Source organism: Equus przewalskii, chromosome 14 (assembly GCF_037783145.1).
Source record: "Equus przewalskii isolate Varuska chromosome 14, EquPr2, whole genome shotgun sequence".
NCBI classification, from domain to species: domain Eukaryota; kingdom Metazoa; phylum Chordata; class Mammalia; order Perissodactyla; family Equidae; genus Equus; species Equus przewalskii.
In genome coordinates, this window is record NC_091844.1 from 34,056,631 (window position 1) to 34,070,076 (window position 13,446).

General features: G+C 37.9%; 1 long non-coding RNA gene across 2 annotated transcripts in view; it reads left to right on the plus strand.

Moving 5' to 3' along the window:
* The window catches only part of LOC103553794 (uncharacterized), a 116,890-nt gene extending 103,897 nt beyond the window's left edge, over positions 1-12,993 (plus strand). For both annotated transcript variants that reach the window (XR_011526491.1, XR_011526490.1), the window contains 2 exons: positions 12,408-12,669; positions 12,802-12,993. This is a non-coding gene — a long non-coding RNA (uncharacterized lncRNA). The remainder of the gene's footprint in view (positions 1-12,407; positions 12,670-12,801) is intronic.
* Positions 12,994-13,446: the final 453 nt, after the last annotated feature.

The window sequence follows — 13,446 nt, forward strand, 5'->3', positions numbered from 1 at the left end:
AAATCTACAACTTAATACTACCACAAAGGCCCAGACTAAAGATTAGTTCATCAAACACCATGAGAAACTGCAGCAACAATTCAGACCAGAAAGAAAATGACAATTCTCCAGAAACCAACCCTCAAGGCACAGAAATTTACAACCTAAATGACAGAGAATTCAGAATAGCTGTCATAAAGAAACTCAACAATTTACAAGAGAACACAGAAAAACAGTTCAATGAGCTCAGGAATAAAATGAATCTTTTCACAAGAGATTGAAACTATAAAAAATATTAATCAGGAATTCTGGACATGAAAAACACAATTAATGAAATAAAAAATAATCTAGACTCCTTAAGAAATAGAACTTATTATATGGAGGAAAGAAGTAGTGATTTAGAGTATAAAAATATAGAAATTCTACAGATGGAGGAGGAGACAAAGATTTTTAAAAATGAAAGAATTCTCCAAGAAATAGCTGACCGACCCAATTAGGAAAAGCAACATAAGAATTATAGGTATTCAAGAGGGAGAAGAAAGGGAGAAAGGAGCAGAGAGTTTGTCCAAAGAAGTAATAGCTGAGAACTTCCCAAACCTTGGGAAGGAACTGGACTGATAAATACACAAAGCTAATAGAATGCCTAATTACATCGATGCTAAAAGGCCTTCTCCAAGGCATATAGTAGTAAAACTGGCAAAAGTCAATGACAAAGAAAAAATAGTAAGAACAGTAAGGCAGAAGAAAATAACCTACAAAGGAAACCCTATCAGGCTTTCAGTGAATTTCTTGGCAGAAACCCTACAGGCTAGGAGAGAATGGAATGATATATTCAAAATACTAAAAGATAAACTCTTTCAGCCAAGAATACTCTGTCCAGCGAAACTTTCCTTCAGATACGATGGAGAAATGAAAGCTTTCCCAGATAAACAAAAGCTGAGGAGTTCATCACCACAAGACCTGCCATACAAACAATAATTAAAGATGAGCTCACACCAGAAACAAAAAGGCAAAGGTCTACAAAGCTTTGAGCAAGGAGATAAATAGACGGACAAAATCAAAAATCTGCAGCTCTCTATCAGAACAGGGAGGCAAATACTCAATTATAACTTAAAAGGTAAAAGTAAAGAAAGCATCAAAAGTAACTATACACTTCAACTTAGTCACAAAAATCCTCAACAAAATACTGGCAAACTGAATACAGTAATACATTAAAAGGATCATACACCACAATGAAGTCGATTTTATTCCAGGGATGCAGGGATGGTTCAACATCCACAAATAATACAAGGTGATACACCACATTAACAAAGTGAGGAATAAGAATCACATGATCATCTCAATAGATGCAGAGAAAGCATTTGACAAGATCCAACATTGATTTATCAGAAAAACTCTCAATAAAATTGGTACAGAAGGAAGATACCTCAACATAATAAAGGCCATATATGACAAACCCACAGCCAACATCATACTTAATGTTGAAAAACTGAAAGCCATCCCCCTGAGAACTGGACTACGACAAGGATGCCCAGTTTTGCCACTCTTACTTAACATAGTACTGGAGGTATTGGCCAGAGCAATTAGGCAAGAAAAAGAAATAAAAGGAATCCAAATAGGCAATTAAGAAGTGAATGAAACTCTCACTGTTTGCAGAAAACATGACGTTATATACAGAAAACTTTAAAGAATCAATCAGAAAACTATTAGAAATAATCAATAACTACAGCAAAGTTGCAGAGTACAAAATTAATTTTAAAAACTCAATTGCATTTCTATACACTAACAACAGATTTGCAGAAAGAGAAATCAAGAATACAATCCCATTTACAATTGCAACAAAAAGAATAAAATATCTAGGAGTAAACTTAACCAAAGAGGTGAATTCCTATACACTGAAAACTTTAAGACATTATTGAAAGAAATTGAAGAAGACATAAAGAAATGTGAAGATATTCTATGCTCATGGGTCAGAAGAATAAATATACTTAAAATGTCCACACTACCTAAAGCAATCTACAGATTCAGCGCAATTCCAATCAGAGTCCCAATGACATTCTTCACAGAAATAGAACAAGGAATCCTAAAATTTATATGGGACAACAAAAGATCCTGAATAGCCAAAGCAATCCTGAGAAAAAAGAACAAAGCTGGAGGCATCACAATCCCTGACTTCAAAATATACAGCAAAGCTACAGTAATCAAAACAACTTGATACTGGCACAAAAACAGACACACAGATACATAGAATAGAAGTGAAAGCCCAGAAATAAAACCACACATCTATGGACAGCTAATCTTCGACAAAGGAGCCAAGAACATACAACGGAGATAGGAAAGTCTCTTCAATAAATAGTGTTGGGAAAACTGGACAGCCACATGCAAAACAATGAAAGTAGACCATTACCTGGCATCATATACAAATATGGAGACATGTTTATTGCAGCATTATTCACAGGAGCCAAGATGTGGAAGCAACCCAAGTGCCTTTCTATGGATGAATGGATAAATACGATGTAGTATATTTATACAATGGAATGCTACTCAGCCATAAATGAAGACAAAATCATCCCATTTGCAACAACAAGGATGGAACTTGAGGGTATGATGTTAAGCGAAATAAGCCAGACAGAGAAAGACAAATACTGCATGATTTCACTCATATGTGGAAGATAAAAAACACATGGATAAAGAGAACAGATTAGTGGTTACCAGAGGGGAGGGGGGTTTGGGGGTGGGAGAAAGGGGTAAATGGGCACACATATATGGTGATGAACAAAAATTAGACTACTGGTGGTGAGCACAATGAAGTCTATTCAGAAATTGATAAATAATAATATACACCTGAAATTACACAATGTTACAAGCCAAAAAAAAAAAGTGAGGTGGAGACTTCATTTCTGCTGATTATGAAATTTTTATGTGGAATGTAAGGACATGAAAATGTTTGTGTGTTTGTTTTCCTGCAGTAGCATTAACAAAAGACCCCACGTCAAGACATAAACCAAATGTCCAGCAATAGAATGGAGATTAAGTTGTAGAATAGTCAGACAATAGAGTACTACGCATCAGTGGAAATGAATTAGCTAAGACTACTCATATCAATCTAAAATGTCTCAATAACATACTCTAGAGGGAAAGAAGGCAGTCATAAAAGAATATAGACGGTGTGGCTGACACTTGTGGTGCCCCTCACTCCACTCCTATAGCTCACCTGATTTTAGGCAGCTGTGGTGGACAGTTCCATGCAATGGATAGTGTGCCATCTCAAGGTCACAAAGAGGGGTCTCTGCTTTTCTGCTTCAGGCCTGTCTCAGAACCATGGGCAGCCACTTAGCCTGAACATGCGAGGGCATTAAGCCTCTGAGAAAAACTTTTAACCAAATGGAGATAAAGGCAGTGAATAATGCCCAGTCTCCTTTCCTTTGGGCTGGTGGGCCAATTCTGAAATATGTTTTATACATTTTCACAGAGGGTACACAGCAGGTCTCTACCTCAGTTGCCCACAGCGGTAACCAGCCCAATAATGTACTTTTATTTGCTTTCTCCCTTCTCTAGCTTCTACTCCGACCCCCACACTTCTGCTTCCTGGGATCACTTCCAAAATACCCTACCTGAACCCAGGTCCTTTTGTCTGGCATTGCTTTCAGGGAAACCTAAACTATGACATGTAGACAGTATGGTGCCGTTTGTATGCTGTTCAAAAACAGGCAAGATTAAATATCATATAGGGAGATAGGTTTGTGAGATAACTATGAAGAAAAGCAAGAGAATAGTTAATATAAGATTAATGCAATGTGCTCACCCCTGGGAGAAGGGAAGAAGCTACATTCTGCGCGGGACGTACAGTAGCGTCAAAAGTCCGGGTCATGTTTTATTCTTTAAGATCTATATTAGGTACACAGCATCTGTTTCATTATCTCTTTAAATTAGTTGGCTCTCAACTTTTTGGTCTCGGGACCCCTTTACACTCTTAAAAAGTATTACAGACTCCAAAGGACTTCTGTTTATGTGAGTTTTATCTAACGATATTTACTGCATTCAAAATTAAAACTGAGCAAAATTTAAACTGCATTTGAAAATTACAATAATAAGCTACCTGATAACATAAATAATAATGATACTTGATAACATAAACTTATTTTTATGAAAATAACTATTTCCCAAAACAACAGCAAAGCAAAACTGAATGAGAAGAGCGGGATCATTTTTCATTTTTTCCAGCCTCTCACAGCTATGCAGTTGGAAAATGGAGGAGTATATTTGTAGCTTTTCCTTTTTTAATCTAACTGTGGATATTCTTTGACACCACATCCACACTTGACAAGTGGTAGTTTCTTAAAGGTTAGTTGTCACGTAGTATCTAAAACTATATCAATGAACGTTTAATACTCTCTCACAGTAAAATGCATCAGTCTTCTTGCACTTTCAATGGGTCTGTTACTCATGCATGATTTTATGACATTCACGCATTGGTCATTTGGAGAATAATGGTTCACTGAGTTATGCAGATCTTCTAAATGTTGACGCATTTCATTCTACAACATCCAAAAACTCACATTCATCAATACGACCACTGATTTTACCAGAAAAGTCTTTAAATATTGGAAATTGTCAATCTCATAGTGTTGAATACAAGTTTTCCAAAATTTTAATTATTTGCTTGAAAGCTCAAATTTTACAACTGGCAACAAATACTGTCAGTTATTTTCCTTGAAGTGACAGGCTCACTTCATTCATTCTTCGGAAAATATCTGCCCAATGCCCAAGTCTGAATAATCACAGTTTGTCTGTCAGTCGTTCTTTTAAGTACAAATCATGTTCTTTGAATAAAGCAGCTAGTTCCGCCCACAATACAAACAATCATACAGAGTTTCACCTTAAGACAACCATCATACTCCCGTGGGCAGTGGAAGTACCTTGTGCTATGTCCTATTTCGTTGTGTGTACTGGAGTCAAGATTTAATAAAATTCATCATTTTTACAGCTCCAGCAAAGTCATTCTTAAGTGAAGCTGGTGTTCTTCTTTTTTTTCGTTTGAGGAAGATTAGCCCTGAGCTAACATCTGCTGCCAATCCTCCTCTTTTTGCTCAGGAAGACTGGCCATGAGCTAATAACCATGCCCATCTTCCTCTACTTTACATGTGGGATGCCTGCCACAGCATGGTTTGCCAAGCTGTGCCATGTCCACACCTGGGATCCAAACTGGCAAACCCCAGGCCACTGAAGCAGAACGTGCAAACTTAACCGCTGCACCACCAGGCCAGCCCCAAAGCTGGCGTTCTTTTATCTGTGAGAGCATACTGGTGAAGAATATGGTGGATACCAGTACAATCTGGCGCCACTGCCTTTATTCAGGCTTCAGCATTTTTACTCATCCTTGTTTTTGCATCATGCGTGCAAATGTCAGCACAGTGAAAAAGGCAAATAATGTATCAGTAGTGTTACAAAAACAGTTTTGACCCCTGGAAAGCATCTCAGGGAACTCTAGACCAAGCTTTGAGAACTTTAAGTTGTATTTACATTATATACACCTTTTTAATGGATATATCCCAATAATCAAAAAGACAAGTCAACCTCCTGTGCTGCTAACAGATGTTTTATAAAGTTGTTTCATTCCCTTTGCTCATTATGTAAGAAGTAAATTTCTTGTTGAATAGGGCTCCGTCCTCTCTTCTTTTGGCAACACTACCAAACACTACCACTCCCCACCCCTCCCCCTCTCCAGTCATGCAAGCCCTTGGCTATTTTTTATTATTATTTATAAACTTAATATTTTTAGATCAGCTTTAGGCTCACAGCAAAATTGAATGGAAAGTACAGAGAGTTCCCATTTACTCCCTGTCCCCACACACAAACAACCTCCCCCACTATTGACATTCTACAACACAGTGGTACATTTGTTATAATCAATGAACCTACACCGACACGTCATTATCACCCAAAGTCTGAGGTCTACGTTAGGGTTCACTCTTGATGTTGTACATTCTGTGGGTTTTGCAAAAAGTGTAATGACATGTATCTACCATTGTAGCATCAAACAGAATAGTTTCACTGCCCCGAACATCCTCTGTGCTCTGCCTGTTCATCCCTCCCTCCCCCAATGCCTGGCAATCATGGATCTTTTTACTGTCTCTGTAGTTTTGTCTTTTCCAGACTGTCATATAGTTGGAATCATATAGAAGCAGTTTCAGATTGGCTTCTTTCACTCAGTAATATGCACTTAAGTTTCCTCCATGTCTTTTCATGCCTTGATAGCTGACTTCTTTTTAGCCTTGAATTCCACTGTCTGGATATATCACAGTTTATCAATCCATTCACCAGTGAAGGACCTCTTGGTTGCTTCCAAGTCTTAGCAATTATGAATAAGCTGCTGTAAACATCGTTGTGCATATTTTATTTGGACATAAGTTTTCATTTCATTTGGGTAAATACCAAGGAATGTGATTGCTGAGTCATATGCTAAGAGTATGTTTGGTTTTGTAAGAAAACTCCAAACTGTCTTCCAGAATGGCTGTATCGTTTGCATTTTCACCAGCGGTGAGTGAGAGTGCCTATTGCTCCATATCCTGACAGCCCTTGGTGTTGTCAGTATTTTGGACTGTGACCATTCTAATAGGTGTGTAATAGTATCTCACTGTTGTTTTAATTTGTAATTTCCTTATGATATATGACATCAGACATCTTTTCATATGCTTTCTTGCCATCTTCTTTGGTAAGGTGTCTGTTCAGGCTTTTTGCCCTTTTCTTAAACTGGGTTGTTCATTTGCTTGTTGGATTTTAAGAGTTCTTTATATATTTTGCATAACAGTCCTTTATCAGATATGTCTTTTGCAAATATTTTCTCCCAGTCTATGGCTTGTCCTCTCATTCTCTTGGCATTATCTTTCACAGAGAAGTAGTTTTAAATTTTAATAAAGTAAAGCTTATCAATGATTTCTTTCACAAATTGTGTTTTTAATACCTAAAAAATACCTAGAAAGTAGTTATTACTTGTGGTACCTAAAAAGTCATCACCATAGTCAAGGACAATTAGATTTTCTCCTATGTTATTTTCTAGGAGTTTTATAGTTTATGTTTTACATTCAGGTCTATGGTCCATTTTGAGTTACTTTCTGTGAAGAGTGTAAAGTCTGTATCTAGATTCATATTTTTGAATGTGAATATCCAGTTGTTCCAGCACCATTTGTTGAAAAGACTATATTTGTTCCATTGTATTGCCTTTGCTTTTTTCTCAAAGATTAGTTGACTACATTCAAATGGAGCTATTTCTGGGCTTTCCATCCTGTTCCACTGATCTATTTGTCTATTCTTTTGCCAATACCACACTGTCTTCATCACTGTAGCTTTATAGTAAGACTTGAAGGAGAGTAGTGTCTATCTTCCAACTTTGTTCTTGTCCTTCAATAAGGAATTGGCTATACTAGGTCTTTTACCCTTCCATGTAAATTTTAGAATTAGTTTCTCAATATCCACAAAATAATCTGCTGGGCTTTTGATTTGGATTGCATACTGCATTAAATCTATAGATCAAGTTGTGAGAAGAACTGATGTCTTGACCATATTGAGGCTTCTTATCCATGAACATGAAATATGTCTCCATTTATTTAGTAAGTCTTTGATGTCTTTCATCAGAGTTGTAGTTTTTCCTCATATAGATCTCAAATATATTTTGTTAGATAACATTTGGCTTTCATACTCCTAAAAAGTTTATAGCTTGTTGACCCAGACAGTTTGATGCCACAATTTTGACTTGGGAACATTTTGTCAATACTTAAATCCAAGTTATCAAACTTCAAAGTTTTAGAATACCAAATGAAGTTTTTAGCAGGCACCGTCACATTTTTACCAAGAAGCTTCATGAAAAGTCTAGAGAATCATCTTATAGAGGGGCTGAAGAATGAAATGACGGTCAGAGATATCTGTTGAGGACATAACTATTTTAAATTAAACACTTTAAACTGTTGGTAACTACATGGCCCATGTCAAAAGAGCTGCATCAAGATGTGCTGTTTGGGTTACTATTGCTATGAAATTGCAAGTTGGCAGCTGGAATCTAGTCTGAGGACAAAACCCAGTGTAGCTCAAGTATTCCAGTTGGTAAGCCCCAGAACATATAAATAATTCTTGGATTCCCTAATTATGAGGGCTTCATTTCAATTTGTGCCATGAGCCAGAAGCTGCAATAATTTCTGCCCTTGCTTCTTTTCTCTCTGGTGTTGTCTGACTCTCCAATAATTATGGCACTATTTATGCTCTTCCAGCTCATGTATTTCGTATCTCCCATTGGTTTCTAAAGTGAATATTTCATGTGGATTTCTAGTATCATTTTTAGTGATTCATAATCACACCCACAAGCCAAAATTTTCCATGCTTGGTTTCAGCTCCAGCATAGTATTTTTGGAGAACTTGTTCAACTAGTTTTGGCTTTTTATGAGGCCAAAAAAATAATCCAACAACCCACAAGCAAAAACAATAATAAATGGGTTGATAGGTGCTATGATTTAACCATGTGTTTTGTTCTCACTAAGAAAATCTTTTGAGTAATTTTGGAAAACAAATTAAAAAGTAATGAATTTCAAAGTGATTAAGGGTTGCATTTGAATATGCAGCTATTCTCTTTGTCATGATATTTCCAGTATATTTAGACCTAATTTTTAAAATGTAAAATCTTGGTATTATTTACAATGAGAATGTATTCCTATAAATTTCCTTCCCGTGACTATAGTAGTTTTAAATGCATGGGGTTAGATTTTAGCTCAAGGTATTCATTGTACGTAATTGTCCATGGCTGGCTTTTAATATTGTAGTTTTGTTAATTAATTAATTAATTAATTTCTTTTTTTAGGAAGATTAGCCCTAAACTAACTGCTGCCAATCCTCCTCTTTTTTCTGAGGAAGGCTGGCCCTGAGCTAACATCTGTGTCCGTCTTCCTCTGCTTTATATGTGGGACGCCTACCACAGCATGGCATGCCATGTGGAGCCACGTCTGCATGCAGGATCCGAACAGGGGAACCCTGGGCCACTGAGAAGCGGAACGTGCGCACTTAACTGCTGCACCATGGGGCTGGCCCCTAGTATTATAGTTTTATAGTTGCAGATCTGTGGTTTAATGTATCTATTTCCTTTATTATTGTTTTTGTTTGTGGATTATGCTCATTTTTGTAGCACTTCCCCTTTTTTTTTTTTTACAGTGATCTCTCACTGTTTTAGAAAACATACCTGGAAACCTAAAAAAAAGTCCCTGTTAATGAACATTCACTATTCATGACTTGTTTTCCATGAACTCTGCAAAGATGTGGTTTAATACTGACTAGCACACAGTTCTCAGAATATTCTGATTCTGCAGGAATTCAGCAAAGCGATTGTGATCGAGTCTCCATCTCTGTCATATTTTGACACCTGTCAAAGAATGTACAAGTCAGTGAAACCAACAAATTTTTCAAAGAGACATTTCACTCCTCAAAGAATGGTTTTGCTTAATTCGAATGCTTAAAAAAGAATTATTTCAGAATAATTCATCTCATCACCATAGCCAAGACATAGAAGCAACCCAAGTGCCCATCAGCAGATGAGTGGACAAAGAAGATGTGGTATATATATATATATATATATATATATTATATGTATATATATATATTCAATGGAATACTACTCAGCCATAAAAAAGGACAAAACTGTCCCATTTGCAGCAATATGGACAGACCCTGAAGGTATTATGCTAAGTGAAATAAGCCAGACAGGGAATGACAAACACTGTATGATTTCACATGTATGTGGAAGATAAACAAACACATGGACAAAGAGAACAAATTAGTGGTTACGAGAGGAGAAGGGAATTGGGGGGAGAGTGAAAGGGGAAAAGGGGCACATATGTATGATGATGGATAAAAACTAGACTATTGGTGGTGAACATGATGCAGTCTATACAGATACTGAAAATAGTGATGTATACCTGAAATTTACACAATGTTATAAGCCAATATGACCTCAATAAAATAATTAAATAAAAAAAATTATCTCACCTTATAAATCTATGACAACAGCTAGATTCTAGAGACGACTAGGTTTTGTTCCTCTTAATAAAAAACCAAGAGTTTTACAACATTGAAAGGTCGTAAAGTGTAGTGGGAGGGACCTCGGTTTTAAATAGCCCCAATTTCAAATTCCATTTCTGCAGCTTACTAGCTATTTGACCATAAGCAAGTCATTTAACCTAAGCTTCAGTCTCTGTCATTGGGGCTTTTTGGCTTACATGGCAATGGTGAAGATCAAATATTAGTTACTGAATAGTGGAATTAGTGCCAACACTACTCTTGGCACACGAATTGCAGTGCAAGGCTGTCTGGTTCTGACAGCATCAAGTGTCTTTTCTTCCGAATGAGGTTTACGTCTTCCCATGAGCCAGTATCATATCACATGTTGCCTGTTGTTCCACAGTACCCAAATGAGAGTTAGCATATGTAAGACAGTCAGTAAAATATTTCCTGAATTTTACTGTGGCAATCTCATGAAGAGAGAGGACCCAAGGAGGGGGCATCATGAGTTATGAGTTCTTCCCACTGTTATCATGAATTTGGGATGTGTTCATTTGTCACTCAAGGCATCTTTTCTTATTTGTAAAACAACATCAGGTCAACTGGCTAGAGGAGCCCTGAGAACGTGTCTTATACTGAATTTACATGAGGCCTGATGAGCTTTCTCTGGAAGTCAACCAGGTCGCTTTCTGTTGCAGAAGTAGAAACAGCTTGATTCAAAGGAAATGTGTCTGTAAACCTTCTAGTCCTCTACTTCTTGCAGAGAATGTCAGTGTCTAGATGTGACAGTTCTTCATCCTTATTTATCAAAAGCTAAAAGCTGCTTTTCTTGCCAAATTAAAGACAATTATTACTTCCTACTCTTTTCTGCTTCCGCGATAGCCTTGTAGAGGTCAGGGAAGGAGCTTGCCTGTGACCCTGTGTGAATTCCCATGCTGGCTCTCAAGAGAGTGCTTAAATACAAATCAGACCCTCTTTTCTGTTAAACTCAGAATCTTACTTGATCTTGCCCATTTCAAGGTTGCAATTAGGCTGTCTTCTTATAAGTGTAAATCAAATCCATTTGAACTTTGTCTTGGGAAGACAGCAAATACTCAATACCAAATTCTCTATCTTTTCCATGGCCATTTGTATTAAAATTCTGGCAAATGCCTATTCCTCTCAGTCTGATCAGCTTCTCAGGTGTTCATCCTTTTCTATGATTTCTTATTTATAAAGCTCTCCAAATGTTCCTTTCTGGCAGATTCTGGTTCTTGATGTGAACCCAAGAAGGGGAACAGATGCAGTATAAGTGGTTTCTGGACAAACTAAAGTCCTACCTATCTCAGATTTCTCTACCTCCCCGCCCACACATCTGACAGTGGATGTATGCTGGAGTCGCTGTCCTTATCAGGGAAGTTTTCTGAGATGTTCAGATACAAGACTTGAAGGTCAGTTATTCCCAATCCCAGTTTGATAAGGACTGGCATCTCATCCTCAGCATTCATTCATTCATTCAACTAAAGTTTATTGAATAGTTACAATGTCTTAGGCACTGTGTAAGACACTTTTTCCCCTCTGTTCAATCTCTTGTACTTACTTCACGGTATCTCAGGCTCCTCCTCTTCTTTCCCCTAAGTTTCCACTAAAGTACAGTCTTGTACCACATAATGACATTTCAGTCAATGATGGACCTCATATGTGACAGTGGCCCCATAAGATTAGTACCATGTAGCCTAGTGTGTAGTAGGCTATACCATCTAGGTTTGTGTAAGTACACTCTATGATGTTCGCACAATGACAAAATGGCCCAACAATGTATCTCTCAGAATATATCCCCATCATTAAGCAATGCATGACTGTAGTATCTTATCTTAGGGATTTTGTCCTTGAAATTATTCTTTTTGACTCTAGGGTAGACATAAGAATGGATGTCATATTTCCAAGTTTGATAAGGCAAGGACCGTTAATATTAGGAATGAATGAAAGAGGCTGGTCCTTGACACTAGACCCACCAAAAAGGGAATGGACAGGATGAAATAGCCCAGCCACCTTAGCTGATGTAGAAGCTCACAGTTGTCTACATAGAATGCCCAGGAGTGCTGGTGATTTCTGTTCTCAAACCAGATAAACAAAGACTTGCTACTCTCTGGCTCTGAAGTTCTCAGCCATAAATAACTTCAGGCCTACCCTCCATGGTAGAGGCAAAGGAAAGTCCCTTACACATCCCTGAAGGTGTTTATTTTGGTAGAAACACTTAACATGAGATCTACCCTCCTAACAGATTTTTAAGTGTACAATACAGTATTGTTATCTATAGGTACAATGTTATACAGAAAATCTCTAGAACTTATTAATTTTGCATAACTGAAATGTTTTACCCATTGATTCATCTGTTCTCCTCATCCTAGATCTTCAACTGTCACCCCTAGTCTACTGAATCCATATTTTGCCATAATTTTGGCTACTCTCATGTTGGCCCTGATCATCATTGGAGTCCCAGGAATTTCAAACTCTGCTTCAAGAGAAATGTGGACACCTTGGGGAAAATTAACAGACTTTCATGGTCATAGAGCATCTACTCCTTTCAGAATGCCAGCAAATGCACACAAGAGCTCCCAAACACTTCTTACAATCAGGGGCAAGATGCCCTTCCATGCACCAAAAACCAAGGTGAGAAACAGGAATCAACTGGCAGGCCGCCCTGCCCTCCATCCAGGAGGCACCGCAGGGTGCAGCTCCTTGCTCTGTCCGGGGGAGGCTTGTGCTATGCAGCATCTGTCACAAGGCTTTGTTTCTCCACAGGTGGAAAAGCTCCTGCCAACCTGAGCAGCACAAGGCAGAGGGGAGGCAGCGGCTGACCTCCTGGGCAACCTGCAATGACAACCTGACAGCAGACCGGCTGGACTCTCCAGACTGCCGCCAGATATGTCACGGGATGCTTCTCAGGCTCAAGAATTTAATATTCTTTACAGAAAATAAAGAGTTGGATTCTGATTCTGTCTCTTTTTCCGTTGTTGTTTTTTTGGTTTTTTTTTAGCATAACTCTTTTTTAAAAAAAGGAAATCTAATAGAGAAACCCAATATATAAAAACGACCAAAGTGGAAGTCCTTTGGATGAAACAGGGTGGCTAATGGAGATGGGCTGGAGCATATCTGCTTAGCTTTCTCTCCTTATCCCACCCATTTAAAGACCTCCAATTAGTTCCTTGCAATGCAGTTGGGCAAACACAAACTTTGGGCTGGATAATCTCTAATGTATCTCCATTTCAAGCTCCGATGAAGGCAAGGCTCTGCTTTTGTCATCCCTGAATCCCCAGGGCCTGGCATGATTCTGGCACATAGCAATCGTGTGTGTGCACGTGCGCGCACACGTGCACACACACCCTATATACGTATATTTTTGATGAACAGATAAATACAAGATTTTTCAGATGTCATGAGATGTGT